The sequence below is a fragment of the Thermobia domestica genome, chromosome 2 (assembly GCF_964235325.1).
Source record: "Thermobia domestica chromosome 2, izTheDome1.hap1.1, whole genome shotgun sequence".
Classification (NCBI taxonomy): domain Eukaryota; kingdom Metazoa; phylum Arthropoda; class Insecta; order Zygentoma; family Lepismatidae; genus Thermobia; species Thermobia domestica.
This window is the reverse complement of record NC_137455.1, coordinates 279,142,672-279,157,520: the sequence shown is the minus strand read 5'-3', so window position 1 is coordinate 279,157,520 and position 14,849 is coordinate 279,142,672.

The window sequence follows — 14,849 nt, the reverse complement described above, 5'->3', positions numbered from 1 at the left end:
CCATGTATTGATATTCAAGTTACAAGCACTTCCTGTCCTTTTTTCATTTTCCTATCAGTGTACTTGAGCGACTTTTGAAAAAGAAAGAAAGAATTTGAATGTTTTGGAACCGCATTACTGTGTTGCAAGTTCGACTGTAACAGTGTCTCCTCAACTGCGTCTGTTATATATATATATATATATATATATATATATATATATATATATATATATATATATATATATATATATATATATATATATATTCTTCGATGACATAATTATAATTTTGTATATCATTAATCATACCTTTAAAATGACTGAAGTTTAAATGTTTAATATGCAATTGTGACATATGTAAGATATTGACAAGTGATGTATTCAATGATAAATCCAAGCATGTAGTTATGAGAATCATAATGATATGTACACTGCACCATAAGATTATTTTAAAATTATGTATTATGGTATTGTTTAAGAAAATTAATTTTTGTGTATTACAAGTATTATAGGAATAATATTTTTCTAAAATATAACCAAAATACTATGGATATTAAAATCGTTCTGATTTATAACAAATGTTGACTTTCCTTTTCTAATAACAGATAACTGTTTTCAGTTTGCAGACAAAGAGTTGTACTGGCCATTTTGCAAATAAATTTTTAGAGCAAAGGAATGCAGCCTTACAGCCACAATTAATTCCCTGTAACTTTTACTTGCTTTTGATATAGAATTCAAGTCGGTTACTGTTTTCCTTTCTATCTGAATATCGCTAAAGAAACTTGCATCTTGGAACGATTTTAAATTGTTTAATCAGATATTAGATTGATAGATGCATCGATTTGTCTGTTGGATGAGAGCATCCTGTGTGGGCGGTAGACTAACCACCATCTTTACTTGTTGACTTTATACGAAGAGATCCTCTCTAAGCTTGTTGTAACTAAGTAGCCCTGTGGTGGCATCGTTCAAAGATGCATGTAAATCATTTTATCAGTTCAAATTCGTTTCTTTTAGTGTCGATTAGCTTGAAAGTGATGTTTTGCTCAAAAGAGAAATCTTAGAGTAGCTGATGGTTATGCTTTATATGTCTTCCATGCTGTTCTTTTTCCTTTACCGGAAAATCGTAATGTAGTAAATGCATGGAAATACATGGAAAGAGGATAGTGTTGGCGACGTGCTTTTTCCGAGCTCTTGGTAAATGCCATTAATATGATAATATCGGAAGTGTTTACCTTTACCAAATGCAACTCAAAGTTGAAAATTATGTTTATAAGTTCATAGCTAGTAAAATATGCCTATCAATATCTCAATAACGTCTGTATTAACAGTGCTTATGATGAGGATGTAAGTTGCACCATTTCCTAATGCATTTAATATATGAAGGTACATTCTGACATCAGCCTCTTCGTGATCAGTTTCGTGCATGGGTGTATTGCTTGTTTTAGAAGTAACAAATTCACCGTAGGTAATGTATACTTCTTTACCTTCTCGTACGTCATGGACTGTGACTGCATAACTTAATACGGTAAAAAGTTTCGTTTCGTTATCTGAACTCTGAACATATGTAACAAAGTTTTAAGGAAGTTGAGTTGATTTTAATTTTAGCGTCCCTTTCAGCATCGAGTCTGTGGATCTACTGATTAACGTGGAATCCGAACCACTTGAGCTCCCACAGGGAATCGAACCCGGGTCTCCCACGCCAAAGGCGTGTACGCAGATTTAAGAAAGTATGGTTTCTCTTGTTAGCATCCTTCTTTCTCTCTTTACTCTCTTAACACGCGTAGTTTCCTCGACTGTCTTTTCTTTGTAAATGTCTCATACAATATCTAAGATTATACATTCCTTCTAAAGTAAGAATTCTTAATCTATGGTAAGAATATAATGTCACCAAACTCTACAAAGGTATATGTCTCATATCTAGGGAGTATATGTATATGACAGATTCATCAACTATTTTAGCTTCGAAACTTGGTATATTGTAGTCTTTGCCGAAGATAGGCAAGATAATAAATGTGATTTGTCGCTGATAAGTAGTAGATCCTCGTATTTACTTAAAGACGGGGCACAAATGATTTTTCAGAAAAAAAAACTTAGAAAGTTCAACTTGACTTCATTGACAGTTGTATCAATAGTTCATAATCACTTTTTCGTTCATTTTTTGCATCAAAATTATTTTTTCCGTGTGCTATATCCAGGTCACTGGAGAAGAAGTACATGGTTCTTTTGAACTTTATTGAAACAGTCCTGTCGATTACAATGTCCCTTAACTATAATGAATATTGGTTTATTGCATTATACTGTATTGTACTCCTTTCATTCTCTACTTTCTTTTCGACATATTCATGATTGAACATCTAGATTAATTTTTACAGTGCAGAAAGTTTCGATTTAGTTGTTGACTTGATTATTGACATTTTCTTCCATCATGACTTTTGTTATCACCGTTAAAATTTTCTGTGATGTTTTCAAAGCCATTCGAAGGAAATGACAGTGCAGGATCTGCAACCATCCACTTTCTAAAAGCATCTAAGTTCTCCGTTAGGCCAACTTCACCACCTGCCACTTTAACCACTTCGTTATTTTGTTTGTATGGTTTTCTCAAAAGGCATGCTTGAAAATTTCCTGCTGGTTTTCGGAAATAGTCACCAACTCTGAAATTAATCCTTGATGCTATGTGGAATGCACTTCGTGTCTTTGATGTGTACGAGAAGCCAACAGGTAGAATTTGTGTGATTTAAAATGAAGAATGAAGTTCTAGTACCGTAACTTCCACATAAAAAGAAATTTTCTTTCATGGTACAAAGGAACAAAAATCAAAATTAACGTTTCTAATTCGAAGATGAGAAATCAGAACTCAAGCGTAGAGTTCTTTCCAATCATTTCCTTCTTCCACTTTGGAAAAGTGTCATCATGTGGTTAATGCAAAGATATGATACTTGGAATTTAGTTTGCGTAGTTCTTGCTTTAAATGATTGTTACCATATAGAAAACCGCTGAGAAACTACAAAGGTAACCAAGAAAACTCTATCGCTTTTTGTGGTGGTCTGTGTTCAATTGGCCTTCACACAGTGAGTTGAATGCGAATCGAGATAACGCGAAGGTAAGTTGTTGGTGTGGGTATATCCAAGATACACCGGGTTGTGGCAGTTCAGTTACACTGTGAACTCGCGTAATGACAAAGGGAACATGAGAGCTCCATAGAGTCATAAGGGCGTGTCGGCTGTACGAGTTCAAACTGGGGTGAAACGCCACTGCAGCGGGGCGGAAGATATGTCAGGCCTTTGATGAAGGTGCCGTGACTCTGCAGACAGTGCAACGGTAGCTTAACAAGTTTAAGCACTGTGACGAAACACTCGAAGACGTACCACGTGCCGGAAGACCAACACATGTATAAAATGAAGATCTTCAGGCAACAATTGAGGCGAACAGTGGCCAGACATGTGAGGAACTGGGACTACAATTCAGTGTGAATGGAGAAACCATTCACCAGTACCTCCATCAAACTGGGAAGCACTACAAGTTCGGTCGATGGATCTCACATGATTTGACTCAGGTCAGAAGATGTCTGTGTTTCTTTGCTGTCTTGTCTGAAGAAGGAACCATTTCTGGACAGGGTGTTGACATGTTATGAGAAGTGTGTCCTATGCGACGCTCCACGACGTCGTCATCTTGGTTAGCATCCCATGAACCGTTTCCAAAATAGCCGAAACCAGCACTGCAAGAAAAGAAGGTCCTCCCGTGTGTTTGGTGGACTGCTCGCGGCATCGTGCATCGGAAATTGCTACCAGCTGGTCAGAACATCAAGGTAACTGTGTACCGTCAGCAGTTGAGCCGAGTTCAAGAAAAACTCAAAACTCTGAATCTCAAAGGGATCCTCCACAACGCTAAGCCCCACGTGGCTAGGATGACCCGGAACACCATTCTATCCCCTGGATGGGAAACACTAATATATCCGCCATACTCGCCGGACATTGTGCCGTCCGATTATCACTTGTTCAAAAATGTATTGTAGCCGTTTTTCTCGTAAGGATGAGAGAATCAGCGACGATTTCATATGAGGCGAAAAAATAGAAATTGTCCCTTCCCTTCCCTCTCCTCCACCTAAGAAGAGTTTTCAAAACGTTGAGATACGCGTCCACCTATTTTTAATGAAGAATTTATAAACCGAGTTTCATCTTCCTAACTTGAGGGACTGGAGAAAATTTCTGTTTTTGGCATAAATTATGCCTCTTCTTTTAAGATAGGCACAATAATCAAATTAGCTAATAAAAACCAAATTCAAGGTAGGCATTACAGGGTGTTCCAGAAGTAGTGGCTCACTTGTTGTTAGGTGTAGTAGATTAGTAGATTAGATTGATGTTGTTTGTTAGCTTCTTGTTTGGTTTGTGTTGTGATGTAATGGTGTTTTCTTCTTTTTTCAGTTGGCAATACTACAAGATGGCGGCTCGATTGACGCTTGAGAAACGTGTCAAATGCGTTCCCCTATTTTCTGAGACACGCAACGTTACGGAAATCCGGCAAAGAACGAAGGAGTTGTACATTGATCCTTGCGCAACAGAAGTAGACAATAAGAAGAAGCCTTCGATACCACTAATAGTGTAATTGACGCCACCCCCTCAGATGTGCCGACATGCGTGCAGAAACGCATTCGTCTCCGGATGCAGGCGTACATCAATGTTAATGGTCGCCAGATGGACCTCCAAATGGAGAATAGGGATTAGATACTGTAAAGCATTTGATTTTTACATCATTTCTTTGTACCTGCAATTTTGTTTTATACAATTCTTGTTTATAATAAAAATGTAACGATCGTTTAAAAGGTGACTCACTATTTCTGGTACACCCAGTATGTTCAAAAATTCACTTCAAATTGTTCATTTTTTTTTTTTTTTTTTTTTTTTGTAATGTGACCACAAATAAGGTCACTTTCGCTTTTATTTATAGAGAGAGACATATAACACCCTCAACTTGAATTTGTAAAGAGTTGTTTTACATTCCCAAAGTGTTTAAAAACTTTCATGTAGAAAAATCACGTTGAATGTGAAATTGAAGGGATAATGCATCAGCCTGTAAGCGTAACTCTTGAGTTACGATTGCCTTCCTTCCTTCCTTTTAATGAATAGATGTGTTGACAGGTGCGCGAAGTTGAAGTACAAAGTTTCATGTATGCCATTACCTCAACTTTCTTTCAGAGAGATGGCAGCACATGCGAAGGAAATTAAAAAGTCTTTCCACACACCTGTTGGTGCGTGGTAAACTCATCTTCTAAAAATCTTTATTCTCCCTTCAGACATATTCTCTTACTAGGTCCTACACAGTTTTATTTTCTTTTTATATGCTTCAACGCAATTTCCCATTCCTCTTCGTTACAAATTTCAAATATTTAATTTGTTGAGAAAATTTAAAAAAAGTCATTCATTTTAAACTTCTAGGTACGCAGTAACGTAAGTGATCAACTGCAAGAAAATATTAAAAGCTTGCTAGTTCATAAAAAAGTAATCATAAATCAATCTTGTAAAACAATAACAATAGCAAAATACAGAGCTTTCAGACAAATGAGTCGTTTAAGGAAAAGTATTAAAGGATGTTCCTAATAATCTGGATACGTTTAGACATTCCAATTTAAACCTAGAATTACAAGCACAGTGTAGTGTGTCACTGTTAGAAGAAAGTGTCATTATTAGAAGGCCAAATAACAATGGATGTAACCTTCGACTTAACAGCGTATTTACAGGGTGTTTCGAAATAGCACCGACAACGTTTGGGAGGTGATTCCTGACACCAAGATAAAACAAAAAGTATAGACCAACCTGGGTGCACAAATGCTTTCTTTCGGAGTTATAGGCTGCCGAAAACATGAAAAATGAACTTTAAAGGTCCATAGCTCCAAAACTTTAATATTTTAGATAATCAGACAAAAAAAGTCATTCGTTTCCTAGAGATTTTTGTCGATGGTTCATGTTTGTAAGATTTATAATCAGTATTGATCGGGAACTCGATTAAGTTACTCCTCTTTATAAACAAGTTACCTGTTTCCATATTTTGTTCATGGTACAAACAGCGTGTTGGGGACAGTCATATTATGTCTCTTTGATATTTTCTATCATTGCTGCCGTTTCTTTAAATTTGTATTTATTTTTTAAAAAATTACTTTTTGTCGTTTGTGCAACATGTAGGCTACATTTCATGATAATTTTGTGTTCGTATAACACAAACTTGTTATAATTTCATTCGTATTTCTTTACGTTACATAGGCCTATAGGTTCCTCATGTACTCTGCGTTAAAATAAATAATTACACTGCAAGTCTTCAAAATTTAGAAAGATTGCTGGATGCTTATCCCAACACTATTCACGAACTGACCAATCGCAACTTTAAAAAAATGTAATAAATTTAGAGAACATGAGCCATGGTAACAATTGCAAAGTGACAGTTGGAATCTTAAAACATGTGAAATTTAGGAATGTTGCCAATTTGAAAAATTGAATAATGGACGTTTGGTGCTCATTAGAAGAAGTCTTAAATTCATGCTGGTTAACCATAGAACAAAAATAAGCATACCATTGGCTTTTTGGGAAAATTTGCTATTAAAATAGGGTGTCACATACTATGGTTTTCATTTTTCAAACTTCACTTTAATTCAAATTATGCAAATTTCATGATGGCTGCCGTCAAGGTTACCCTTACCATATCCCTTCACCCTAGGCATAATATGTATTACCGAAGCTTTTATCCACTTATTATCATTAATACGCGGGTTAGAAGCGGAGGTAAGGGACTTGCGCACATAATAAGTATAAACAATTAATATGCCTGTAACTTTTCCCCAAATGGGCGTATCTTAAAACTAACTTCACCATTGCCTTCCCGATTAAATTCTAGCCCGAAATTATGTATCATATTGTCCCATTTCCATTTAGAAACCTTTGCCTTAATTCAAAATGGCGGATTTCAAGATGGCTACGTACCATACGACTTTCCCTAAGCCTTTATTGTATCTACATGGTTGTTCTGTCATCAACACTCCGTTTACAAGGGGTAGTAAGGGACTTCTGCAGTAATCTCTATTTACCACATCACAACTCTTAAAAATTATAGAAAAATAGAAAATATGCACCATGGCAAAAATTTCTGTCATCACAAGTAATGAATACATGTCCTCTATCAGCAAAAAAAATAATAATAAAAAATCATTGAAATCGGAGCCGGACAATTAGGTGATGTCCCTTGTAAGTAGGCAGAAGCACAAAGATAAGCATTATCTAACTTCCAAAAAATTGCTCAAACGTGGATACTAGATCAGTATGCTCAAAACAAATTATGTCCAGGATTATAATCGTTTACAATGCTGTTTTTTAGTGGGAAACAGAAAATTGTAAACTATTCGATTAATACGCATATTTTTTAATTATATTTCTCACGTACAATGATATTCACGATTGCCAGCCACATTAGACAAAAAGTGTTGTTTGACTTCAGGACATCAAGACGGAGCGAGTGTCTAAGGCGACACAGTACTAGTAAGACACTTGGGGCCTTATGCAGAGTCATTCTGACCCGTGATTAGTACCATACTAAAGAGTTCGATTAACATATGTTTCCTGCAGTGGTCAGGCCTTTAGTATGACGCTAACAATACATCAAAACGACTCTGCATAAGGCGGTTGGAGATTTAGAAATTGACTCCATCAGCAGAAACAGTCTGTCTCCAACGCTTGGACAAACTATGCATTCCATTGTGATAAATCTCTGCGCAAAAGTGAAGCAAAGAATTCCTGCAGTACTTCAACCATCTCGTTGAAGGTTCGGATCTGCTGTCCTCCTCAAACAGTTATGTAGCGAACGGGACAAATTGTAATTCGATATTGTGAAGTGCGGAGTGGCAAAATAACATTTCTCAACTAACTTGGATAATGGTGACTTGGGTGACCTTAACAACATAAAGCTTCGTGCTTTCAAAAAGCAGAATTGTACATATATGATACCATACGTCATCATTGCTTCAGTTGTTTGTTTCCTGCTCACGTTCGAGTTGCTCTTACATGTACTTTTATCATCTGGCTTGATGGAAGAGTTCACGACAGAATTCGTGAAGACAAAAGAGTCTGAACTGACTAATAACATGCATTTCCTCATTTCAGCCGACGTTTAATTTCTTTGTGGGTATAGTTCTAGAGTATTAATTTTGATCTTAGATATTTGAATGTGTCCACTTTGTCGAAAGTATTATTTGATATTTTAAAGTATCCATAATATGCAGTATTTTAGGTCACTGTCAGTTGCCATGTATTTAGACTTACCTGCATTTTCTTCTAAACCCACTTCCCTAAAGGCATTTAATAAGACCTTTTCCTTTCTTTATATTATTATGATATCACCTCTTATCAGGTTTTCATCATCAGCATACGCCGCAAACTGATGGGTAATAGTCAACTTTAGGTCCGTATTGTTATCTTTGATTTTCCTTAGAGCGTATTACAGAACAAAATTGAATAATAATGGCGACAACGCATCTCATTGTTTCAACGTGAAAACCCGTGGACAAGTGTTTTCTACTCGGACTTCATTTTAGGATTCATTTAAACACATTTAATTTTTCTATCCAGTATTTATGGTATGCCGAATTATGTACATTATGAATATTATTTTTCTTCAAGAAAAAATGTGCCACAAAGGCACATGCCTATCGTGATTATAAAAGGCAAACATGTCAGTCTGTGCTTTAAAATATCCTGGAATATTATGCAAACTAGCTTAAGATACGTGTAATGCTGGTTGTAGAAAGACAAGGGGGTATAATGAGAATCCGTATATTAAACGGCATTGCATTATGCTAGTTCATAACAGTAAAAAGGCATGCTAATAGATGTCGCTACGTGCTATCACGTACCTGCATGAAGCATTTAGATGTCGCTATCTGTAGAATTTTTGAATATAACCAAGTTCCTGAATAACTGTATTAAAATATATTATGGAGTTTGGAGTGGTTGGTAGGCAAACTAAATAAAATTTTAAAAAATTAGAATGAAATTGTTAAATGAAAACAATTAGAGTTTTGAATTAAGCACGATTTTAACATATAGTATACAGGAAGCCGAGAGCTTGTGTACAACAACTACCCAGTGATTAAAAAGCAAGAGGATTACTATATTGCCTTGTAAATGAATAATTCCCATTCTAACTATAATCACAAAATGTCTTAAAAATCGTACAAAACTGAACTGACGGATAAGCTATATCAATAAAAAGCTACCCAAGTGTCGTAATATGGAAATGAAGAGAAGAAGGCAGGAATCAGTTTTGCTCTCAAAAGGGGAGCAATTACATCTAGTTGACATGACCTACAATACACGTTTTCTGCATATTCAAATCAAAATGCGTGTCAAACGACTATTCCGAAAAAAATCTATATTCATATACTTTTTTAAAAAAAAAAATAAAAACTCGGTGTTCTGAAATGTATGCAAATGCATGTGAACACAGATTATGCAGAGAACAGGAAGCAATAAAGATTCTATCTTAACCAAATATGGCAAAGACAGTGGAGGCAAGTAACCACCTGCAGAAGCAATCAGCTCTCAGGATAAGTCACGGAAAAATTAACATGACTGGCTTCAACTTCCTTTAACCATAACTTTTCATAAAATATGTGCTACGAAGTTTACATATTTAACAGACTATTTCATACACTGAAATGTGGTTCTAATGATGATTGTTTTGTAATAGTGCTGTACATAAGAAGAAAAAGAGAGAAATACAGGGTCTGCCACAAAGAACAACTGTATTATTGCTATTATCGAAATAAAGACTTGTCATATCATACAAGGTGCAGATGGCGGGCACGGGCACTTTACATTTCAATGCACTTATGAACAAGTCAGTAATGTCATTTCAGTTTTTTTTTTATTTTATTTTATTTTATATTTTTATTTTTTTTATTTTTTTATTTTTTTATTTTTTTATTTTTTTATTTTATTTTATTTTATTTTATTTTTGCTTCTGGGACAAGCCTTTCCAAAATAAATAGGTTTCCATCTTTTTCATTACTATATTATGTTATTGTTTAAAATGGATTCATATCCAAAACTGAATGAAAGGGGAAATTACCCCTGAAGATCCAACTGACGTCACTGGGCACACAGATTGATTAATACTGTCTCCAGTTCTTCCTCGATGTGGATAGTGTTCGTGATATTAATCATTTTTACTATCCAGGGTAAGCAGTTTCTTGGTGGACAGTTTTCTTTTTTAAAACTTCCCCAGCAATTTCAATCGCATAAACAGAAGTCAAAATGACGTGGTGGCCACAACTTCTTTCTCACAGTTTGTTTGTTTCAAAAATTCCGTGCACTCTTTTTACTTCAGCGTTGTCAGACTTTTTCACGTGCGAAACACATGCAGTTTGGTATAGTTTTAGATGCAGAAATTTCAGCCTTCGATAATACATTATTCCGGATAAACATACGTACTGTTACTGTTATAGTCTTCGAGTTGATTTCTGTAGGTTAGCTTCTATCTGCTGCTGAATGTTATGGATGAGTTCAGGTATGCAAATTGTTGCTGAAAGTCTAGATTTCTTAACATTCGCTGGGCCACCGTCCTATTTGATACCGAATGAAAATAGCTGTCCCATAGTTCTATTGGTTCTTCTGGAGTGGTTATAACATCTATTTCGTTTGCTTGTTTTTCTAGTGAACTTGTTCTTAAGAGAAGTTTCTTTGAGTGATCAGTGCGCTTGCATGTAATAGCTATTTAGATTATATTATGACTATCTTTCAAGATTCTGAAGCACTGCTTCAGCCGATCGCTGAGCGATTTTCGCAGAGAATGACTCTCGCCTATCAAAATAACCACTTGAACATTCTTCCAATCTTAGTTAAGTTTTTCTTCTGCATTTTATAGTATTTGCATGTCCTTCACATTATTCAACTGGTTGACTCGAATGAAAACATTAAGATCTCATAGCATAAATTTGCATCAAGTTTCGTCCATATTATGACAGAATTGATAAGCTCGTATACAACTGTTCGTTGAAGTAAAGAGGTAACTACTGACAAGGATTCATACATACACAACTAATTATCGTTGAAACGATGCATCATCAAACAAAGCGTGACTTTAGTTCTCTGTAGGACACTTATCTCTTTATTGCAAAACAATTTTCCTCAATAAGTTTGTCTTGATGTCAACAAGACCATGAATCTTCGTATCCTTATATGAACAACGTTGTTTATTTTAAAAAATGAGTCCAATAAATATAATTTTGTGTGGACACAATGTCTTTTATTTGCAAAATTCTGAAAAATTAATAGTGTGCTCAGACTTTTGAAAATAATTGTGTTTCTGTTCAGTTATGTTATTCTGCAGATGGTTCAAATAAATGTATTGTTTTCAGATATTATTTATGTATTCATGTTGTTGTATTCTTAATATGTGTGTTGCATTTTCAAATGGTGGATATTATGGAATTCTAACTACCTACATCAATAAATTCTGATTACCCTATAATTTTCGTCCATAGTTTCTACTTTTAGAAAAGGATACACGAAGTTTGGTAAAAATGGAATTAATATAGCCTAACCAAACGTTGCAAGATATTAATGTTGTATGTTTATAACTATAAGGAGTAAGAGCATGTGGATTACTGCTAGGTGAATACACGATCTGATATTTAACAGTATATTTTTTTGTACATATGCAGTACATAAATATAATTATGAACAATTTGTTCCAGCAGAAATACCATTATAATTATTGAAACGAACGACATACTTTTCAGCGACACAGAAGTTCGTCTTCGTCCATTATCTCGGAAACTACGCATTAAATTTGGCCTTAAGCATGTGGTATATCAACTAATATATATATCTTATCTTTGAACATTATTTTAATTAGAAAATAAAGTTTAAGATCTAATCATAAACTACACCTTAGTAAACTTATTACGTACTGTCATCTTAATAGTGTCATAATAAAGAACCTCCTTCAGTATCAGTGTTACCTTAACAAGTGGTGGGATTTTCCTTCAGCATCAATTTTTAGGTTTACAAAATAATCTCGAGAACTACGCATAAGTTTTATAGACACATATCACATTTTTCTCAGTGAAATTTACCGCCTGATATTTGAATATTTTTTTCAGTTCAACGCTATAATATTGTAAAATTGTAAAATTTCCATTGCTTCTCTTAATAAACTTTTATATGGATGGGTGTATATAAATAAATAAAACATGGATTTAAAAAATTGAAATTATTGAAATACAAATATCTACGTAAAAAAATGTGGAGTATACAGGGTGTTAAATTATTATGTAGCCAAAATTCACTCGTGAAATCCTCACACCTAAAGAATAAAAAATCCATATAAACATATTGCGAAAAACGCATTGTTTCGAAGTTATGAGATGCCGAAATCGAGAAAATTGTAACGTCGATGCTACTTAACTTGAAAACTATGAGAGACAGTGTACTAGTTACTCTAATATTTCTTTAGCGCCCTTGACATTTCTCAGTTTTTGAGCTAAGCAGTCTCAAAGTTACAATTTGCTCGATTTCAGCATCTCATAACTTTGAAACAAAGCGTTTATCGTCCTATGTTCATATAAACCTTTTTTATTGTTTAGGTGTGAGGATTTCACCAGTGGATTTTGCCTCCATAATAAATGAACATCCTGTATATCTGCTGTGCTGTACGGCTGCGAAACATGATCGCTTACTCTGAAGGAAGAACGCAGACAAAGTATTTGAGAATAAAATCGTGAGACGAACATTCGGACCCAAGAGGAACGGGAATGGCGGAAAACGTAATTCATAACGAGTAACTGCATAATTTATACAGTTTGCCAAACATTGTTGAAGCCACGACCTAGGTGGGCGGGTCATGTATCCAGGATGAAAGACGAACGCTTTCAAAGTTTTAACTAGGTGTCCAATGGGAAAACGATCATTAGGAAGACTAGGCGCAGATGGGAGGACAATATTAAGATGCATCTCGCAGAAACAGGAACACAAAATAGAAACTGGATTCAGTTAGCTAAGGAAGCTTTTGTGAGCTATCAATGGAGAGCTTTTGTGAACGCGGCATTGAACATCCCGGTTCCATAGGTCATAGTTAGGTAGTTAATATATCTACATTCATGTTTACAATAATTTATTCTTATCGGTGACTTGGTTTCCATAAAAAAAATGTTATTTCTCTGACTTCAACACAGTTACATTCATATATCAAACAAAGCTTGTTATATAAAGTACATGCGATCACGTTGCAAAAAAATAAGTACATTTTAAATAAAAATAAAAGTTACGAAATTCGAGCAAATCAACTCACCAAAAGAGAAAGTGATTAACACATTACATCGTAATCTTGAGCACAAGGTCTAAGACCAACCAAATACCTCCTTCTTAGTGACATCCAGCAAACGTCCTTTGAACCATGCACAATTTGAATTATTTTTCGAAATCGAAAATTATTATGATGGCTGCAGTAAATGCTGCGAACTCTTGAAATGGTTGGACTATTATAATAACTTTATTTATTATGGAGAAAAAATACTTCTCATTGATTGTTTTTAAGCAAATCTATACATAACTGTATTTACAACGTAATCTATACATAACTGTATTTACTGTGATGGGTAATGAACCGTCTCATCATGTACTTTCTGATGGATCAAACTAACCTTTAATAACAGATTTGTTCCACGTTTGTTATAGAAAGCAACTAGATTTTCGTTAGTTTTTATCAGAAACAAATAGGTGCTAAACCCCAACTTTAATGGCCCATAAGTCAGAAATAAAAGGCATAAACATCATATTTCATTATGGGAACTTAATTCGTCGGTGAGTTCGGTTGAACTCGTACGATATACGAATGTTCTAGTAAATGATTTTTTTTTAAAAATCAAATGAAGGACGAAAATTAATATTATCTCCTTTTTTTAACGATTTAATTCGGTTGTTTTGAAAGATTTTTTCCCTTATATATAAGTAGATGAATGTAAACAATACATGTTAATATGATATTTTGGTGATTTGAGATATCAAAACACAGGATTAATGCCAATTGTCATCATAATTTACATTAGTGAAAACAATCTTTGGCGCCAATCTCAGTAGACTCATTTAGTATGAGAGACTATGAAGCAATTATTTTTTGATGATAGGCAGGAAGAAAAGAATTTGTTACCTATTTTGCAGGTAACAAATATGCACGCCTGTCGTTCTTCATGTGTTCACTGACTCTTTCAGTCAAATTTCTGGTAGTAAATGGAAACAATCATTCTGCCTTGATGCCTCATAGCATCAAAATGCACCTTTTGCTACATTATACGTTTTGAGAACATTGTTATTTTATTTATTAATTTTAATTAATCATGATGCTAATTGACATCAAAATGGAATTTAAGGTTATCGTAACTGTATATGTATAATAATATATTCACTGAACGAACTCAATACAAAGCCATATTGTCTAAATCTAATATTTGATAATCTTATTTTCTCTTATAAATAGCAGAAAATTTGATGCATTTATTATATCGGTATTATATATAGATTTTGAAGTATCAAAATTATAACTAAACCTTTGGTATGTGATATTATACATAACAGTAAATAGGAAAAATCATAAACTATAAAATAAGACTGACATACAATCTCATTTTAAAAGATATAGACATTTTAAAAAGGGGTCTTTTATTAATGAAATTTAATAATTACTATATTGTATAATGCCATCATAATATATATTCATCTATAAGATGTAACGCACCATCAACTTTCTCAAATCGAAGCCAACAAAGTAAATGTATTTTTCTGAACTATTGTTCTGGTCCGAAATAAAAATGAAATCTTTCAGTTTAACGATCC